We start from the raw sequence: 21,351 nt of genomic DNA, 5'->3' as shown, positions 1-21,351 counted from the left end.
CATTTCATTGATGAGTTTCATTTCATTGTCAAACAGACTTGCCTAGGTTGTCCATGAACACTCCTTCAGGGAGGAGCCAAGTTGTGGGATGATTTATAGGCATGTTGTTACTTTATATTATTGCTATTCTTACAGTGATAAAAGAAACCACCACTTCTTAAACATTTGCTGGCTGTGGACCAGGATTTCACATATATCGTCTCTTTTAATTCTGACAACAACTCAATGAAGTAAATATTATTCTCATTTTATAGACAAAAAAATTCAAGGAGGTTAAGAGGCTTGCTGAAGGTCACAATAAGTGACAAAGCAGCGATGCATAATGCCCTCTTTTTACTACTCAAGAGTGTGGTCTTTCCACCTCACCATAGTCTCTCAAATAATTAATCCCTACATTGAAATGAGGCGTGAAGACTGGGCTCTGGGATTTAAAGACTGCTGCGCTCCTAAATGAATTTCGTCCTCTATAAAGTTAACTTCCATCCCCTAAACCTTTACACTGAGATAAATGAATGGATCAAAGATAGGAAAGATGATCTCTGTCCCTTTCAAGGCATCTCACAAGTTTATGATTCTGAAACCAGGGTACTCCCGCTGGATTTAGCTTTGAATTGTTCCCCACACTCCACCATGGATGCTCACAAGATTGTTGACTCTTTCTTCCTAATGTTTCCTGTATTCATTCCTTGTCATCTAATTGCACTGTCACCACTCTCCTGTATTATTTCAATAGTTTCCTAACTTCTCCTTGCCTCCAGGCTTTTCCCATTCTAAATCTTGCTCCTAGATCAGTCTTCCCAGAGTCATTTTGTAAATGTCAGTTCCCATTCAGAGACATTCCATTGATATGATGCATCCATTTAGGCTGATGTTGGAGAAGAACAGTTAATGACATGATATGGAAAAAATGATCACAGTATGTTATTAAATGAAAAAAAAAGTTACAAAATACACCCAGTGTTACTATGGGTGATCTACGTGTGGTGGAATCATAGATGACTTTCTTTTTGCTTATTCAGAGCTCTTAAATTTTTTGCAATAAACATTATTCTTATAATAATATAAAAAAACAAGAAGTTACAGTAAAAAATAATGAAAAGGTATTCAGGATAGTGTAAAAGAGAACAATAATGAGATTCTATTCCATTTTTTTAAATTGAATATATTTGACATAACATTGTGTAAATTTAAGGTGTACAACATGTTACTTTGATACATTTACATATTGAAATATAATTGCCTTTGTAGTTATATTTATCACATTACATAATTATAGTACACTATTGTCTATTCAGGATACTGTAAAAGAGAACAATAATGAGATTCTATTCCATTTTTAAAAATTGAATATATTTGACATAACATTGTGTAAATTAAGACATGTTACTTTGATACATTTGTATATTGTAGTATGATTGCCTTTGTAGCTATATTTATCATTACATAATTATAGTACAATATTGTTGTCTATATTCATTATACTTGCATTTGATCACTGTGGCTTATTTGCTACTCATTGTAAGTTTGTACCCTTAAACAACATCAGTCTTATCTCCCAAGATTCCATTTTTTACCATTCAATTAGCAAAAAAAGTAAAAGAGTTATAATAGCCTGTGTTTCCAAGGGTGTGGGAACGGGCATGCTCATGCACTGTAGGTGGGGAAGTAAACTGATACAATTTTTGTGGAAGATAATGTGCAGGATTCATCAAAGTGAAAAATTTGCATATGCTTTTACCCAACAACTCTAATTTTAGGAATCAATCGTGCAGAAAGACAGTTCTCAAAGTTTGAGCTAGGCCAACAACGGCAGCATCACCTGAGCAAATTTTCAGGTGCGACCCCTAACCTACTAAATCAGAAACTATGGGAGTGGCATCCAGGATCTGTGGTTCAACAGATCACCTGGAGAGGTGATTCTGATGCATGTTGAGATTTTAGAGCCACTACAAGAAATACCCTTCCTAAGGAGGTACCTTTGTGTGAACAAAGGCACAAGGGTTACTGTACAATAATATACATTACTACCTTATTTGTAATGTTGTAAAATTAAAAACAACCTACGGGGACTTCCCTGGTGGTCCAGTGGTTAAGACTTCGCCTTCCAATGCAGGGGGTGCAGGTTCAATCCCTGGTCAGGGAGCTAAGATCCCACATGCCTCGCGGCCAAAAAACCAAAACACAGAACAGAAACAATATTGTAACAAATTCGATAAAGACTTTAAAAATGGTCCACATCAAAAAAATCTTTAAAAAGCAAACAAAAAACAACCTATGTATTCAGTAGGGAAATTGCTAAATAGGTTTTATTAATTTATTCTGTGAAATACTTATGCATTGGTTAAGGAGAAAAAATATTAGCATGGAAAGATCATTAGTACATATGGCTTAATTTTTTAAAAAAGTATTGGGTTGGACAAAAAGCTCATTTGGGTTTTTCCATAAGATCTTACAGAAAAACCTGAATGAATTTTTTAGCCAACCCAATAATTTGCAGAAATAAATATCTGTCATATTATTAACCACAGTTTATATTGTTTAAAAACAATAAATTCATTTATTACTTATGAAAAGAAAATCCTCCCACTGGCTCCTATAATATAGAATTCAAACTTCTTAGCCTGGTAATGAAGGTCCTTTGTTATCTGCTTCAGACCTGATTCTCCAGCTCCATGCTCCCCACCCCCAGTATATCCATAAAGAAACTCTGTTACTATCAAATTATTCTGAGAATGGCTTACTACTTAGCCTTATTTCCATTTTTAGTTCAGGAAACTGAGAAATGTAAAGGTTGAGTGATGACTTGCCTAGGGTCACATGGCAGCATTTGAACCTGGATGCCTTTTACCAAGTTCCAGCTCAAGTGTTTGTTCCACTCCTCCAAGCTGGTTGGCTAATTGTTCCCCAGTCTAGAATATTCCTCTTTGCCTTTGCTCATGCCATTTTCCTTTCTTAACGTGCTCTGAATCAAGTCTTATGTCCTCCATGAAGCCTTTCTCCAGAACCCTAATCAATGGGGGAATCATCCTGAGGCCCTAACCCCCCAATGTAGTTAAACCTTTCGTCAGATACTGAGCCTCCCTCACCTGTTCTGTAGCATTCCAGGTCTATTCAAGGAGACTCTCATACCTTGGGACAGGGACTGCTCTGTTCTTTTTTGTTCTTAGTAATTGATCTGCAATAAGTGGTTGTAGTTGATGAAAGTGATGATGGATTTGTACTTGGATATTTGCTATCAATATGTCAAAGATTTGACTTACATAGCAGCAATGACAGCAATCAGAGGAGCCGGCTCCCAGCATACCAGTCCTTGGAATTTAGGAGTTGGATTAGGGATGCAAATGAGCCTTCTCTAGGTATATCTTTTTGAATAGTTTTGGCTTCTAAGTGGTATAAATGTTTCACTTATTCACAAAATAGAATTGTGTGAAAAGATAAAAAATAAAATAAACCTTAAATTTTAATACAAACAGAAACAAGCGCATCAAGTTGTTTATCAAATTGACAATCTAACCACACAGAGAAAAGGGTTCAAGTAAAATTCTGAACATAGTGCTCTATGTACAGTTTCTCAGTGTAGGGATAAAAAGGACTTCAAAGAAATTTTAATTTTACTTAGTTGGTTATTTGTTAATAATTATAATGCTATTGGAATCCTAAAACTATCCTATGCATATTGTTGGACAAAGCAAATAACTAAATGTATTGATGTCATCATGTAGTAGGCAAAATAACGCCCCCCTTTCCCAAGTTGTCCACATCTGGAACCTGTGTTTGCATGGCAAAAGAAACTTTGCAGATAGAATTAAGATTAATTCTTAATTTAGGGAGATTATTCCAGATTATCTTGAGTGGGCTCAGTGAAATTGCATGGGCCCTTAAAGGTAAAAGAGGAAGGCAGAAGAGCAGGTAAGGGAAGGAGAGGCAGGAGAGAGTCAAGTCATGAGAAGGACTCAACCTGCCACTGCTGGTCTTGAAGTTGGGGTAAAGGGGTCATGGTCAAAGGCATGCAGTCGGCCTCCAGAAGCTGGGAACAGCCCTCAGCTGACAGTCAGTAAGAAAATGGGGACTTTAGTCCTACAGCCACAAGGAACTGAATACTGCTGACAACCTGAATGAGCAAGAAAACAGATTCTTCCATAGAGACTCCAGAAAGCAATGCAGCCCTGCTGATACCTTGATTTTACCCTGGTGAGATTCATAACCAGCCTTCGACAGAAGTGTGAGAGAACAAATATGTGTTGTTTTAAGCTGCTAAATTTGTGGTAATTTTTATGGTAGTGTATTGGTTTGCTTGGGCTGCCATAACAATGTACCACAAACTGGGTGGCTTGAACAACAGAAAATCTGGCAGCCGTGTCCAAAATCAAGGTGTCGCAGGCTTGGTGCCTTCTGGGGGCTATGAGAGAAGGATCGGTTCCAGGTCTCTCTCCTGGGCCTGTAGATGACCGTCTTCTCCCTATGTGTTCACATCATGTTCCCTCTGTATGTGCCTTTGTATCCAAGTTCCACCTTTTCATAAGGGCACCAGTCATACTGCATTAGAGCCCACCTTAATGACTTCATTTTAGCTTCATTACCTCTGTAAAGACCCTATCTCCAAATAACATCACATTCTGAGATACTGGGGGTTAGGGAACTCAATATGTGTGTATATGTATATATGTATGTATATATATACTTGTAAATTATGTATATACAAATTATATTTTGTTTATAAATTACACACACATATACATACATATATATATCTGTATGTATTTCCCCCTGACCATGTCAACCAAAAGGATCTAAAAGCAATAACACCACTGCAGCAATGAGCACACCTTGCACCCAGATCTTGATTTCTAAATATCATTTCCCACTAAAGAAATCAGGGCTCTTTAAAGAACTAACTGCTTCTGATTCTGGTGCAGGGCAAACATAAGTGAGCCTGGGGAATCTTGGTGTGCCAGAAAGAAAGGAAATACTTAAAGATTAATGAGGTCATGTCAAAATGACACAGGATCTTGCTTGAAGGGGTTCCCACTGGCCAACTTTGGAATAATTTGAACATCAAAAAGAAAATGACAGTAATGGATTAAAATCCATTGCATTTTTTGAAAAAAAGCCCATGAGTCCACAGTCATACTGAAAAACAAAGAACTAAAAAAAAAAAAAAAAAAAAAGATTCCACCTAATAAATGCAGAAAGAGTGATAGAATTAGAGAATCATTATATTTCAACCCCTACTGTAATAATAGATTCAGGCAAGTAACATCAGCAGATGCTAACCACTGAGTAAAAAGTTCTTGAGTAACAAGATGTTCACACAGAATCAGTATATTTCCTCACAGATTATTAATTACAAAGGGGAAAAGGTTTGGTTTGGAGAGATTTGGTGGTTATTACTTTAAGTGATCAAACAGCATCGCCAATAGTGGAACAATCTGACATTATTCGAGCCTTTTGATATGAAGCCCACCTTTGGATTATTTTTACTAAAAAATATTTAACTTAAATCTAACCATAAGAAACAACCATATAAGCCCAGGCTGTGGCACATTCTATAGACTGTTGGTCTGGACTCTTCAAAAAAGTCAATGTCATAAAAAGACTGTAGCTGAAAAAGCAGTCAGATTAGATTCAAACAAACAAACAAACACCGTATGCAATATGGAGGCTTCATTGGATTCTTGATATTTTAAAAAATGCTATGAAAGACATTTGGGAAACAATTTGGAAAATTTTAGTAGGAAATGTATATTAGATAATGAAATATGTTGCTAATTTTTCCCTTAAGTGTGATAATGATGTTGTGATTATGTTTGAGAATGTCCTTATTCTTAGGAGACACATGCTGAAGTTATTTGGTTCAGTGCCATGATATCTGCAAGTTATTTAAAATAGTTCAGGAAAAATATGGTATACTGGAACCGGCTCTTACCAGCTCCTGAGAACAGATAAATATTCAGGAGTTTTGCAAGCCATTTGCTAAACTAATGGTTTAAAATTAGCTTGAAATCAGTCGTGGTGAGAGTTTTTTACACCACAGAAACTGGCACATGCTACACCTAGGGCTTCCTCCCCTGCCCCCAGAGACCAGGCTTATCAGCACACCACGGAATATGGAATCAAATTTTAGTAACTGGTGAAACAATTCAAGTGTGTCTTGTGTTCAGTATGGTATTCTTTCAACCTTCGTGAAGATTTCAAATTTTTCAAATTAAAAAAGTTGGGAAAAACAGAAAAAAAGATCTTCCTTCCTGGGAATGTGAAAACCACAGAGTGAAGGATATGGCACAGAGAGAGGGTGCTTGGGAACCTACCAGGTGAGACTGGGATGTGTCCGTGACCTTAGGTGGGTTGACTGGGAACCTCTGAGGCCATCCTGGTGCCCTCAGGAGAGAAGAGTTGCCTGCTTTTGCTCAGGGTGCACGAGCTGCTTCCCTTCCTTCCCTCCAGGCCTGGAGCTGAGCTGCTGGGGGTGGCCTGCCTGAGTTTACTGGATCCCATAGGAAGTTTCTAATTCTAATTCCTTTGTATAAAAGTGTTAAGGTAGTTGTGGCCTGTGTGGTAACTAAGGCAGCTGTGGCCTGTGTGGTAACTAAGGCAGCTGTGGGTGGCAGACTTCATTTTCCTTTCCTTTCTATATTGGTCTTTTCATTACCCACTGTTCCCCTCCTCCCTCTCATCCTCTCCTCTCTCTGTACTACCAGGAATCCCCACCCCACACCTGTGCCTAGCTCACCTGCCTTCTAGAAGACTCTCAAGACCCACCTCGTCTACTAAGCCTCCCCACGATAGCCTCTGCCCTTCTTTCTCATGCTCCATGGCACTGCTGTCTGTTTTATATCCTGTCATATTCTGTTCCAGGATTGTGTTCCAGGAGTTATGTGGCCAATTTTTTAAACGATCTGTAAGCTCTTTGGAAGGCAGGATCTGGATTTGATGTATACTTGTTAGGTAAAAACACTTCTTTCCCCCAGCTGGAGGTTAGCATAAAATATCTATCAGATTCAATTGAGTTGCTTTCCTCTCCATCTCTTCTCGATTCTCTTTTTCTCTTTTTCCATTGTTCTCTCCTTCTGTTCCCCCTAGTTTGTTCCCTGTGTTTGTCCCAGGCCTGCCCATGCTCTGTTTAGCTTCTTTCTTTCCCCTTCTTTTACCCCTCTACTTGTCCTGCCAAGGCTGCAGTTGTGGCCGCCTCCTAACTCTGGACCTCTTCTCAGGACTTCCCCTTGGTCATGGAACTTTTGCACACCTAATTGCTCTGCAAGAAGAAAAGCTGCCTCTGAGAAACGTACACTGTCCTCTTTCAGGCTATCCATCCCTCAAGATTCCCGGCTTCACAAAGGAAGTGGTGCTGGGGCAGCACGTAACTCTCAGACATCTGCATCCCACATTTTTTTCTCTCCCATCCCCTCTCCACCCACTACCCACCCCCCACTCCCTGCCTCGAATTCTCTGGACTGATTCTTGTGGTAAAATCTCACACGTTTTCTCAATCTATATGCAAACCAGGTAGGATTGACAGCTGAAGAAAGCTGCACATTGCCTGGGCTCAAAGTTATCTGTTCTCCCTCTGAGGGAAAATCTTTGAGCTCCGTGACAGTGCCTCGAAGCCATGGCCCTTGTCCTAGACTCTGCCCCGGCCCAGGCGAGCGCCTGACCCCTGCTAATGTGTGGGACCTTTAGCAGCAGAGAGTGGGGGGAGGTAACCAGAGCCCCCCGCATGCCAGTGATTCATGTTCTCTGAAGGGATCAGAGTGTTATTAGAAACCTCGCCTGCCAAATGTGGGGCAAATGTAACCAATTTATTAATGCCGAAAAACCAATGTGTGAAATTGGACCAAGAGGAGAGGGGCGCCAGCCCCTCTCCCCACTTCCTGCTCTCTGGCAGTGACAGAGGGAGGGTGGTGGACAAAGAGTTCTGTCTTCTGCAGGAGGACGTTGCTGTCATAATCACATGTGATAGTGACAACAAATATTCCTGGCTGAAGCTTCAAAGGGCTGGGAGATAATTGCATCCACCATCCTCAGCCTGGCTGTGATGCCTCAGCCTGCAGCTCGCAGGTTGTAAAGCGCACTGGGCAGGAAGGTGGGGAGCTTGCTCTTGGTTTCCCTCTGCCCAGCTCTGCTCCTCAGTATTGGGACCAGGTGAGAATGGGCAAGTAAGAATGCCCTGCCATTTGTGTGGTTTTTTGTTTGTTTGTTTGTTTAACGTCTTTATTGGAGTATAATTGCTTTCAATGGTGTGTTAGTTTCTGCTGTATAACAAAGTGAATCAGCTATACATATACATACATCCCCATATCTCCTCCCTCTTGCATTTACAATGTCTCTCAATTTCCAAACTGATGTTGTACGGTGGTCACTTAGCCCTTTTCTATAAATGGTCTTAGACTGATCTCTCAAGGTTTCCTGGGTGGTTGCAGTTTGTCTCCAGCAGAGAGGGTTCCTTCAGAGCAGTATGCATTTTTATATGCCTCATTGCCATTGATTGCCCTCTAAACAGGCGGTTGAGTTGAAGACATTAGCAGTCCCATTTATTAAAGAATTACTCTATGGTATGTTATCATTATACGTTATTTCATTCAGTCCCCACACAAATACCCTCGTGATGTAAGTATTGTTATTCTTGAGGAAACTGAGCTCAGGGTGTTAATAAACTTGCCCAAGATCATAGGGTTAAGTGCACAGGATTCAAGCCCATGTCTGTTTAACTGTGCTCTTCACCACCCAAATTTAAGAAGTGGAAACCCACAAGATTCTTCGGTAATCTGATGGGATAGTCGAGAAGCAAATTTGGGAAATTTTCTTGCTAAAGCTGCCTTGGGAGTCTCATATTTCAGATTATTAATTTTCGAAGAATCAGCTTACCATAAAAACAATGAACACACATTTCACAAGAGAATAAATAAATGTTTATGGTGATTTGGAGAAACTTTAGAAACTTTCAAAATGTCAGGCTTTTTTGGGTTGGCATCATTATCATTGTACAAGACTATGGGGTGGGAGATGAGATCTGGTTATTTTAGATTCCTAGCTATTTAGATTCTGGCTAAATGTCATTTATTTTGTAATGTGTCACCACATGTCATGTCTCAACACTAAAGGCAACATAATGTCTAGTGGGGAAGTCTGATTAGTAAATCTTGAATTAGTGTCTTGTTAATAGTTCTGTTATGAAGGAAAGATGCTGATAGAATCCCCTGTGCCTGAATGCCATTAAATTCACATGTTCTTTTCTGCTGGAAATGTGCTTGATGCGTTACAGTGTCTTTCTGATTGGCATGATATGCCTAAAGGGCGGAGCTGCCTTCCATTTCTGGGAGCTTTTTCTCCTCCTCCGCTTTCCAGTGATAGCTTAACTGGTCTTGAGGCTGCTGTGTGTCATGAGGCAGGAATGGTTGTCTCTTCAACTGAAGGGAAGGAGGGTCAATGCTAACATCACTGAGATCTAGAAGCAAAGTTCAGTCTTCATTTTGAATTAAAATCCAATCAATTCCTCTTGCTTATTTTGGTATCTAGAAGAGTGTCCCTATTTCTTCCTTCGTCTCCTATAAGCTGCAACTCCCCCAAATCTTCTTAGAAGAATAAATCACTCACTAAAAAAAAGTCTGTAAACCAATGAAGGTATATTTATGTACTTAAAAACAATTTTTAATGTCTGAAAAAGGTGAAAACAGCTTTTTTGTCCCTATAATTTGGCAGCAGTAAAGGACCCTTTAAGGATTTGAAAATTGGGTTGTCCTCTGAGAGTTGAATTAGTAAAATTCACACTCAGTGGCAGTGATTAGCTGTGTCATATAAGAATAATGACAACTCCCAAAATAATAATGGCAGTAATAAGAATGCAAGGGACTGACTCTATACGTGTCAATCCAACCAAAAGTTGAGCTAAGAATCCTCCCAAGGAGACATGGCTGAAATGTAGGTGTAATTTAGTAAGAGGGAAGGGAATGGAATATACTCTATTCTATCTGGGGATCAACTATAAACAGAGATGGATCCCAGAGGATAAAAAGGAAAATCTAAAGAGTGCCGATCTTAATCTTTTAGAGGCAAAGAAGCCTTTCTAAATGGCTGTGAGCTTTATGATTTTCTTGGTAAAAGAAAATCTTTCATTTTCCTACAGTGAAAGCTCGCAGACTGGCACCCGATAGGCCAAGTCTGGCCCACATACAAATTTTGTTTTGTCTACACTGTATTGAGTTACAGTATTTTTAAAAGTTGTCAATTAATTTCACATAGGAAAATCTAGGATTCTAGCTTTTATTGAAAAATTGGGAAGACCTGGCTTAGCTAAACTGGCTACAATGGACTGGAGCTATAAAGCAGCAGCTGCTCCCTTTAGAGGAGGGTTCACTCTCCAGATTGCCGCAGTCTCCACTATTCCCTATCACACCTGCTCCCTGACCTGCTCGACTCATCTACGTTTCAGTCTTTTGAGCCTCTTAGTTTTTGAGTGTGTGACCCGCCTAGTGGGTAAGCTGGCCTTCAGCTACTTGAGCTGAAATTAGCTTCTTAAGACCCTGAACCCTCCTTGTTCTGATTCCATGCTCAGCATGCAACCTTGTGAGAATCTGGCTTCCCATGTAATTTGCCTATAAAGAAAGAATGCATTGATCTTCTGCCCTGAGCATCTTGCTCTATATGAGGTGGTGGCTAGAGTAAATTTTAAAGGGTTTCGGCTTTGGAGTCAGACAGGCCTGCTTCCAATTCTGGCACTGACACTTACTAGGTAAGGTCACCACAAGGCCTCTTGGCACCCCGCCAGTTATCTTCTCCTGGAGATGTCACCCTGGGTCACCTTGGGCCACATACCAGAATATTCAAATTGCAAAAACATTTTATGAGCAAAATTGATACCCCTAAGTCACAAATTACAGCAACCCCACATCTAACCAACCAACCAACAAACTTAAGTTTCTCTAGAGATAGTACACATAACAAAAGGATAGAAAGCTACTGATCGGAAACACAAACTCTGATGGCTGTCTGTTCTAGAGAGCCGGAGGGGGAAATGGTGGCTAGAACATGGATTTTGAACTTAAGAGACCTGTATTCAAGTCCTAGTTCTTTCCTTTATTAACTGTGTGAACTTAAAAAAGTCATTAACAGCTCTGAGTCCCCAAAATAAAAATTCTCTCCCTACATACCCCATTGAAACTTTGTGCGGATTAAATAAAATAAGGTGGGGAAGATACTAGGTAAACTGTAAAATGTATGGAATTGTTAATATCAAATTTTTATATGCCCCAGTGAACATAAGAGTAGAAGTAGTAGAAGAACCCAAGAGGCCCAAACCTGGAGTTTCTAGCCTGCCAAAGCAGCATTCACAACCTAAAGATCAGTGCCAGGTTCAGAACACCCATAACCTGGAGTGTACATCGAAGCCTGGAGTGCACATCAAATTAGACTCTGGTTTGGGAAATAAAATAATAATATCCAGTGGTGATTAGGGTGGGGGGAAAGAGTCTCACACACATTGTTGGTGAAAGTATAAACTGGAACAAAGAAGTCACGTCAGCAGTACCTATCAAAGTTTTAAATATGCACTCAGCAATTCCCTTCTAGGAATTTATCCGATGGAAACACTCTATAGTGAGCAAGAATACCTGTACAAGAATGTTCAAGGGGGACTTCCCTGGTGGTCCAGTGGTTAAGACTCTGCGCTTCCACTGCAGGGGGCACAAGTTCGATCCCTGGTTGGGAAACTAAGATCCCACATGCCACTTGGTGCGGCCTAAAAAAAAAAAAAAAAAACAAAAAACTAAAAGAATGTTCAAGGCAACATTACTTATATTATAAAATACAATATAAAATTAATGCATATTCTTGTTATGATGACTATGCAGCATTAACAAAAATGAAGCAGATGTGTGTATATACATATATATGAGTGTGTGTGTGTATATATATATATATATATATATATATATATATATATATATATAGAAATGGAATGGCTATCTGTAAGGTATGATTGAGTTACTAAAAGCAAGCTGCAGTACAGTATAAACAGTGTGACCATATGTTTTTAAAATAACCTAGGTATATATATGTACCTAGAAAAAGTCTAAACATATACAAATCCAACTTTTAACATTGATTTCCACTGGAGAGGGTGAGTAGAATGTAAGGAAGAGACTTCACTTTTTGCTTTACATACTTTTATGTTACTTGAATATTTTATAATGATCAGGCATTACTTTTGTAATTTTTAAAACACAACTAGAAATCAAAAAAGAAAAGTTAAACCAATATTTAAGCTAGGGAAAATAAAATAAAATATAATTAAAGAGCTCTAGCCAAGGGTAGGAGTAAGGCCAAGGAACAGAAGCAGGGGCACAGAGCCCAGAGAACCACATGCCTGGGGTCTCCCCAGTAGCTGTTCCCACACACACCTGACCACTGATGTTTCAGGACCACGCCTGTCCTCCTGGACTTGTGGTGCTCTGCTGGCAGAGTCGGTCTGTGTCTGCATAGTTGCCGCTCCTACTGCAGTGCTGCCAGCTGTTTTCCTATTTCTGAAATTGAAGGTTGCAGCAAATGCCTTTGAAATTAAGAGTCGTGCCCATGGGGCAAAGCACTGGGGCTTCTAAGAGAGACTGTTCTGTTCCTGAGAATTTAACTGGACTGACTATCCCTGCTCCTTGACTTCTGCACTTTGTTTTTGTATTAACTCCTTGTGGCTTTGACCTTGGATTTGACCACAGATTCTGATTCTGCCTCTGCTCCAATCTTGTGTCTTCTCTTATGGTAACCTACTGTCCAATTCTGGCCAATTCCATGACTCGGGTTTTCTTCAGGGGCTGGATTTGGGCAATTTCTTCACGCTTGCTTCCAGCACCTAATCCTCTTCTAACCCTACCTTTAACTCTGTCATCCTGTCTCAACGCTGATGTCACCAGCAAAGAGGCTAGCATGGGCCCAAACAGAACTACAGACATGATAACTACAAGACATGATAACTCATGATAGCTTTACATATGGGGCACCGGGGACACTTGCTGTCTGGGAAGAAGCTGTCCTTAACTTCACATGTGGTTCTTAATGAGATGACAGGAAGTCAGTGGGAATGAACATGCTGGAGTCACAGTGCTGTTGTTTCTAACAGCCCCCAACACTTTGGGAGCAATGTGCCTAAGGTGGTGTGTGTTTTGTAAGTTATGACTGTATAGAGGGAGATGGAAAGCCACCAGCTTGAACCAGTCTATCCCTTTTAACTTGCCTGGACACTGTCTTCTCCAAATGATGATCCTTATTTATTTTTCATTTCATGACACAGAAAGAACATGTGGGAAGATGCCAGGAGTGAACTTAACTTTCTTTTGAACCATCCAGTGTGAGTCAGAATTGTGGCTCCACATAGTTTGGGACCTTTCTTCTTCTCAGACTTCTCAGCAAGAAGGCTGGGTGAGATCTGTGCATTGACGAGGGAGATGGTTAGAGAGATACGGCTTCTCCCAAGGCTGGAATTGAAACTCAACCTCAATTAAGTTAAGAAATCCTCAATTAAGACTGCCTGGCCCTCTTCACCCTGCCAGCTTTTAGGAGCTGAGACAGGATCTCCTTAGGACCCAGAACAGAAGCATTTTGTAATAAAATTCCTTATACATTTTCACTTCTCCATGGCTCTTAAAATAATCCTTTAGCATGAAGGGTGATTTTCCCTTTTGAATCCCAGGTCTGGTTTTCCTGCCAAGAAAATAGACATTCAACACACAGTGTACCCAGAAGCCATAAAGGAAACTAGTATATTACATTTGAGAACTTTAAAACATTTATATAAAATCCATAGCCAAAGTCCAAGGACAAATAATACATTGGTAAAAATATTCAGAACAAACATGACAGATAAAGTGTTAATTTTCTTACTTCAAAGAGACAATAAATTAATTAAGTTATAAACAGGGAGTTCTCAGAAAAAGCTAAACATAAATAAATAAATAAATACGTGTGTGTGTGTGTGTGTGTGTGTGTGTGTGTGTGTATTTATAAACAGGGAGTTCTGAGAAAAAGATAAAATACATATGATCTGAAATATGTGAAAAGATGCCCAACCTCAATGAGGACTTAAAACTGCAAATCAAAACAACAACAACAAAAAAATTTCATCAAACAGATAGGCAAATATTAGAAAGTTTTATATATTTGATATTGGAAAGAAAATATCAAAGTAAGAATACTTGCATACTGTCAGTCAAAATTTAAATTAGTACACACTTTTGGAATGCAATTTGGCAGTAAGTTTCAAAATGTTTAAATGTCCTTTGAACCAGTCCTAGGAATTTATCCTAGAGATACACTTATAAAAGTAACCTGAGAGGGCTTCCCTGGTGACACAGTGGTTGGGAATCCGCCTGCCAATGCAGGGGACACGGGTTCGAGCTCTGGTCCGGGAAGATCCCACGTGCCGCGGAGCAACTAAGCCCATGCACCACAACTACTGAGCCTGCGCTCTAGAGCCCATGAGCCACAACTACTGAGCCCACGTGCCACAACTACTGAAACCCGCATGCCTAGGGCCCGTGCTCCGCAACAAGAGAAGCCACCACAGTGAGAAGCCCGTGCACTGCAACGAAGAGTAGCCCCCTCTCGCTGCAACTAGAGAAAGCCCACGCAGCAACGAAGACCCAAAGCAGCCAAAAATAAACATAATATAAATAAATTTTTTTAAAAAGTAACCTGAGATAGATGAATAATATGAAAACCCCAAAATAACCCAAATATTCATCAATATGAGATTCATTAAATAAAATTTTTTTTTATTGCTACAATGGAATACTATTTGGCCATTACATATATTAAATGGCTATGTGTTGGGATGAAAATATTTTCTTATTTAAGTGAAGAAAGCAAGAGGCAGAGCAGCATGTTTAATATAACCTCATTCATAAATAGGATTTTATATGTGTGTGTATAGTGATATATGCATAAACAATGTTTCTGAAAATTTAACAAGGAAGTGTTAACAGTTTGGCAGAAAGATCTGTTGGGAGGTGGGACCACATGTTTCTCTTTTTACACCTCTCTATAGCACTTTTTTCTACCTTCCTCTTATTTAAATAAAATAAATAGACGCACTATTGTATGCAATATGTTGTGTATGAAAGGAGAGGTGGTGGTGCCATGGAGCGCAGGATGGGCACCAGAACCAGTAAGGCAAGAGGAATGTCAAGCCTTCCTGCATCAGAGGAGGCCTGGGCTTCATTTTTAAGGATAAGAAGTCCTTAGATAAAGATCAAGGCCAGGGAACTCCAGGTAAAGGAAATACTGTTTTCAAAGTAATGGAGGTGAGAGAAGGCAAGACAAGCTTAGGGAATTAAATGGGGAAAAAAAAAAGTTTGTTGGCATGCAGAGTGATTAAAAGCAAAAAGCTGGCTAAGTAGAGGCTAAATCACTTCCTGTCTTAAGGACTCTGGATTTTCTCCGAAAGCAAGGAGAAACCACTGAAAAATTCTAAGTGAAGGAGTGACCAGGTTAAAACCTATGAACCCTTACTTTGGTCCATCATGGGTTGGCTTAATAGCAGGGACAGTCATGTAACTTCAAAAAGGATAACAGGAACTGGGACTCCAAAAAGTAGAAGTTGAAGACAAAACTGTTAGGAATCCAGTAGGACTGAGGGTCACTGGAGAGTGACCCTGATCGGATACTGGGCATGTGGCCGGAGCCAACTAGGTGGGCCCTGAGCACGGCAGTGCAGTCTCAAGCCCTAAAACCACCTGGGGTAGATTGGCTGTGGGGGTGTATGCAGTGGTCAGTTTGATGTGTCAGTTTGGCTAGGCTACAGTCTTCAGGTATTCAGTCAAACACTAATCTAGGTGGTGTTGTGAATATATTTTGTAAATGTAATTTAAGTCTACAATAAGCCGACTTTAAGGGCTATCACCCTAGATAATCTGGGTGGGCCTGATTCAATCAGTTGAAATTGCTGATGGCCTGCACCATGGATTTCAGACTTGCCTAGCCAGGTCCCACAATTGCAGAAGCCAATTCCTTGCAATAAGTCTCTTAATATGTATCTCCTGCTGGTTCTGTTTCTCTGGTGGGACCCTGATAGGGTGTCAGAGGATGGGGTGAATAGAATTAACAGGGCAAGGGAAACACGTATGTGATCTCACCCAGTACATCTTCATTGACTGTAGTTTTTTTCTCTCTTCCTGGGCAGCATGAATCTTCCTCAAATGTCCCTTTACTCAGACACCCAGGAGTTTGACTGCTATGCATTCATATCCTACCCCAGGTCAGCTCCACAGGTCACTTTCCTGGGCTCTCCCAGTTCAGTTTATTACAATAAAACTGTTAGATCAGTCAGGACTCTCTTAGTTGCAAGTGACAGGACCCCAATTTAAACTAACATAAGCCAAAAGAAAGGGATGAATGGAAGGTATGAACCACAGAAGCTCCAAGAACCTCAAGGACCAGAACTAGGACACTTGAACCTACTGGGACCCTGTCTTCTTTGCTTCCTTCTACGTGTTCTCTACCAGTTTCTTTGAGATGGCAGGTTTCATGGCTCCTGGAAGTCCTTAGTTCATACATTCCCAGCATTTGTTTATTCATTTAACAAATATTCGTCAAGACCTTCTGTACAAAGACAGAAACTCTACCTTATGGCAGAGGAATCAGATAATGAACAATATATAATATGATATTATTATTGTATTAAAATGCATTTTGGAAGGGGAAAAGAGGCCTTCCAGCTTCAATTTTTTTTTAATTGCAGAGAAGTTTCTGATTGGATAGCTTTGAGTTCTGTCCCTACCTCTCCACTGTGACAGGCAGTCCTCGCTCAGATTCCATGGTGATAGTTGGTGTGGGGGGCAGGGGAAGCAATTCCTAAGAGAAAGAAGGTACTTTCCCAGAAAAGAGGGAGTTAGTTGACCAGGTAGACAAAAACATTTCATATCTTTCCACAACCATTATATTGGAATTACTGGCTTATGGTTTCATTGGCACTCAAAAACATATTTCCTATGAATTTAAGAGTAACATCCTTTGGGGAACCAAAGTAAAAGGAACAAATGCAAAGTTGTTCAATAATCTTATTGTTTTAGACGACTCACTGGTGTGTGTAACATCACAGAAAGGCCATCCTGGGGCCACCTAACCTGGGATGTGAAAGGTAAAATTGAATTCTATGGCAACGGCTTTAAAGATGTGGGTTGTTCACATATTTTTTCATTCACTAATTCACCCATACCCATAAAAACAGAGTATATATTATATTGAATATATGTTATATGCAAAGTTCTGAGAACAAAGGTGCAAAATGCACTGTCTCTGTCATCAAAGATAGAGGGAGAGGCAGGTGTATTAACTAATCAAAATGAGCTCTGATAAGTTCCGTAGTGTACATAGTATGATGGAAACAGTAGAGGCCGTGCTAAATTCTTAGAGGAATCAGAAAAGTCTCTGCAAAAGTGGGACATTTGAACCAGGCCTCAAAAGATAAAAGGAGCTCTCTAGGTGAAGGAGAGGAGGCTGGCATTCCAGAGATAGAAAACAGCAACTAAGCCACAAAGGCGCAGAAGTAAGTAAAAGCATGACAAGGAGAAAAGCTAGGCTAGAGGGCTGTCATGCAGAAGGGAGCAGAGATGAAATTGTGAAGGATGCACACAAGCCATTCAAACGACTTCACATTTTTCAGTCCATAGGCAACAGGGAGCTACTGATTGGCAGCAGGAGAGGTGTCATGTTCTAGAAAATCTGTGTTCTAGAAAAAAAATTCTAGAGGGCTGTCGAGGAGGAGTGAAGTCTGCAGTTAGCCCTTTGGGAGCTGTCAAAACATTCCTAGTAAGAGATATTAAGAAAGTAAATGCAGTCCAGGGCCACAGGATCAGAGAGGACAGGAGAGATCTGAGAAAGAATTACAAAGAGGATAGAAGAGGACACGATTTATTGTATTTCTACCTTCCCCCTATGCCCTGAGATACTTTACACACTTTATTTCATTTACTCTTTACAGCAACCCTGTGAGGGTGTAATGTCCCCCTCAAGAAACTGAACAACAGGGAGGCTGACTCACTCAAGGTCACAGAGGCATTAAACAGCAGAGCCAGGACCTGAACCAAGGTCTGCTGGATCCCAAAGCCCATGTTCTTTCTCCCTACTCACAAGGAATCAAAAGGACTTGGTGATTAGGGTTCCATCATCCCTCACTTTCCAAAACTTTGTGGGAAGCAGTGTGTGTGCACCAGTCTCTAGCATGCCCGGGGAAGAATGTATTCTGTTAGATTACATCATGCTGAAGGAGGGAGGACTTCTTATATCAAGTGGAATTTGGAGGCCCAGCCAGTGTTCACCCTGTCTAGGTCTGTATTAGTTTTCTATTATTGCTGCTGTAACAAATTGTCATAAACTTAGTGGCTTAAAACAGTGTGAACTTTCCATCTTACAGTTCTGTAGGTTAGAAGTTCAACAAGGGTCTCACTGGGCTAAGATCGAGGTGTCAGCAGGGCTGAGTTTTTTTCTGGAGGCTTTAGGGATTAATTCTTTCCTTGCTTTTTCCAGTTTCTTAGAAGTCACCACTTTGTTCGTGGCCCCCCTCCTCCAGCAGTGACAAGTCCCATCTTCATATCACATGGTTCTGATCTTTCCTCCTGCCTCTCTCTTCCACTTTTAAGAAGCCTTCTGATTACACTGGACCCACCTGGTTAATCCAGGCTAGTCTCCCCATTTTAAGGTCAAGTGATTAGCAACCTTAATTTAATCTGCAACCTCAATTCCCCTTGGCCATGAAACAGAACACATTCACAGCTTCTGAGGATTAGGACGTGGACATCTTTGAAGGACCATTATTCTGCCTACCGCAAGTTTCTTTACATGATTTTAGATTTGAATCTTGCTGTACTAGTTCTGGAAATTTACGAGGAAAGGCTCAGGGAAGCAGTGGTGAGAAAAGAGTTAACTAGCCATCTAAGAAACACAATGATCTCTTGACGATGTTGAATGCGGTGTAGACCTGCAGGCCAAGAGCTGGGCTGTTGGGGTAGGTGGCTCACATCTTCGAAGAAAAGCTCATCAAGCAATGACCAGTAGAAACCAGGACACCAGTCACCTGGGAAACCAAGGAAACATAAACATACAGCCATCCATCACTGCCATCTGGAAAAAATTGGGTAGTGAGGGTCTTCCTGTTAGGCCCTGCTCCAGTATTTATTTGTGTAGCTGGAGTTCCCAGACCAGCCTTTCTGTCAGCGATGCTTCTGTGAGGTGTATGGGGCTGAACCTTAGCCTGGAATTAAAACACACCACCTTTCTGTGTGAATGTGGATGTAAATATTACCAGCAGGTCACTCAAGAGATAGGTGTCCATATTTCCAAGTCTAAACGATCTCTGTCAGTCAGACACGAAGACCCCATGTGCTTGTTGGCAATATCATCTTTAGGAAAACTCTGAATTCCCAGTGAATGCTGCATGTGTTCTGCTCTGTCCAAAAGCTGTGATGTCCAGGAGCCTTGTCCTACCAGCTCCACCCTGGTCAATGATTTCATGTAGAGATGTGAAGGGGAAAAACGGTTTTAATTGGGTCCACTGTGCAAAGTGATACACTAAGTTACATGGGCCCTCCTCCCAAGAGTCCTCACTGTTGGTCAAGAATGTTTTCAGCTGTTGCTCCAGCCATGGTGAGAGATTTGCCCTGCTCCCTTTACGTGCTCTCACCCTGTCCCCCAAGTGATTCAAACATATTTACAAGGCAGCTGGCTGGGGTTTGCAGGGGCAAGTCTGAGGCATGGATCAGAGCAAAGTGAAGTGACCCGTATAGGGAACAAACCTATGACCTTGGCCTCTCAAGCTCAGTGTCCTTACAGACTCAGCTAACAGTGCCTCCTGAAAGCCCACCCTTCACTCATCCATATGCAACATTGAAACACTCAAAGGCCGCTGGCTGCAGCAAGAAGGAGAACATTCAGACCAAGAAAGATTTCCTAGCATCACGTTGTGTCCTCTTACCTTGAGGATATATTGGGGTGCTACCCTGTCAGAACCAAACACATTCTTTTGTTTTTTAATTTTTAATTTTTATACAATTTTTAAAGGTTACTTTCCATTTACAGTTATTACAAAATATTGTCTATAATCCCCGTGTTGTACAATACATCCTTGAGCCTGTCTTACACCCAATAGTTTGTACCTCTTACTCCCCTACTCCTATGTCACCCCTCCCTCATTCCCTCTCCCCACTGGTAACAACTAGTTCTCTATATCTGTGAGTCTGCTTCTTTTTGTTTTATTCACTGGTTTGTTGTATGTTTTAGATTCCACATATAAGTGACACCATACAGTATTTGTCTCTATCTGACATATTTCACTAAACATAACACCCTCCAGGTCCATCCATGTTGCTGCAAATGGCAAAATTTCGTTCTTTTTTATGGCTGAGTAGTATTCCATTGTATATATATATACATACACCATATTTTCTTTATCCATTCATCTGTTGATAGACACTTAGGTTGTTTCCATGTCTTGGCAATTGTAAATAGTGCTGCTATGAACATTGGGGTGCATATATCTTTTCAAATTAGTATTTCTGGGGTTTCTTTGGTATATATACCCAGGAGTGGAATTGCTGGGTTGGATAGTAATTCTATCTTTAGTTTTTTGAGGAACCTTCATACTGTTTTCCACAGTGGCTGCACCAATTTACATTCCCACCAACAGTGTAGGAGGAGAACAAAACAAACTCCTGATGACTGTGGAATGCTGTAGCCTGCATAGGAGTTCCCCAGCCTCATTCATGGTCACAGTGTGAGCTCCCAAAGGGCACAACTAGGCTGTATCCAGTCCTTGGCATAAGGTAGATGCTCAAAGCGTGTAAGTGAAATGAATTTTAAAAGTGGATGAGTTCGTGAGATAGATAAATGTGTCGTATAGATCCTGACTTTACTTTGAAAGATGGTTCTCAGAATCCTCACGTTCCATATCACTTGTTTCATGGACAGGAAACACCCTAGTTCAATACTGCCTATTGGAAATGTAATACAAATCCCCAATGCAAGCCACAGTCATACTTTTAAATTTTCTAGTAGCTACATTAAAATAAGTAAAAAGAGACATAAGAGATTAATTTTATTTCATGTAACACTATATATCTAAAATATTATGATTTTACATATAAGTTATGTAAAAATCATTGAGTTTTTTTTTTTTTTTTTTTGGTGCCAACTCTAGCAACATATCTCAATTCAGACTCACCACATTTCAGATAGCTACATATGGCTTGTGGCTACTGTGTTCAACAGTTTAGCTCTAGATACTATCAATATCTAGTCAATATTATTATTAATTAACATCTGAGCAATGCTTAACAAAGAATCCTTACTTTTATTAACTAATTAGTAACGAGCATG

The 21,351-nt window shown here is 40.3% G+C and overlaps 1 long non-coding RNA gene across 2 annotated transcripts in view; it reads left to right on the top strand.

Annotated features, from left to right (window-relative positions):
* The window catches only part of LOC309617511, a 149,434-nt gene that overhangs the window by 73,334 nt on the left and 54,749 nt on the right, over nt 1-21,351 (top strand). Inside the window, exon 4 of one of the 2 annotated variants that reach the window (XR_014238014.1) lies at nt 13,277-17,947. The exons of the other annotated variant lie outside the window; for it this stretch is intronic. This is a non-coding gene — a long non-coding RNA (uncharacterized lncRNA). Of the gene's footprint in view, nt 1-13,276; nt 17,948-21,351 lie in introns of those variants that run through there. 2 annotated transcript variants of the gene reach the window in all.

This window comes from Balaenoptera borealis (assembly GCF_965194805.1).
Source record: "Balaenoptera borealis genome assembly, chromosome: 1".
Lineage (NCBI taxonomy): Eukaryota > Metazoa > Chordata > Mammalia > Artiodactyla > Balaenopteridae > Balaenoptera > Balaenoptera borealis.
The sequence above is the reverse complement of the archived record's forward strand: the minus strand, read 5'-3'. Positions and strand labels throughout refer to the sequence as shown.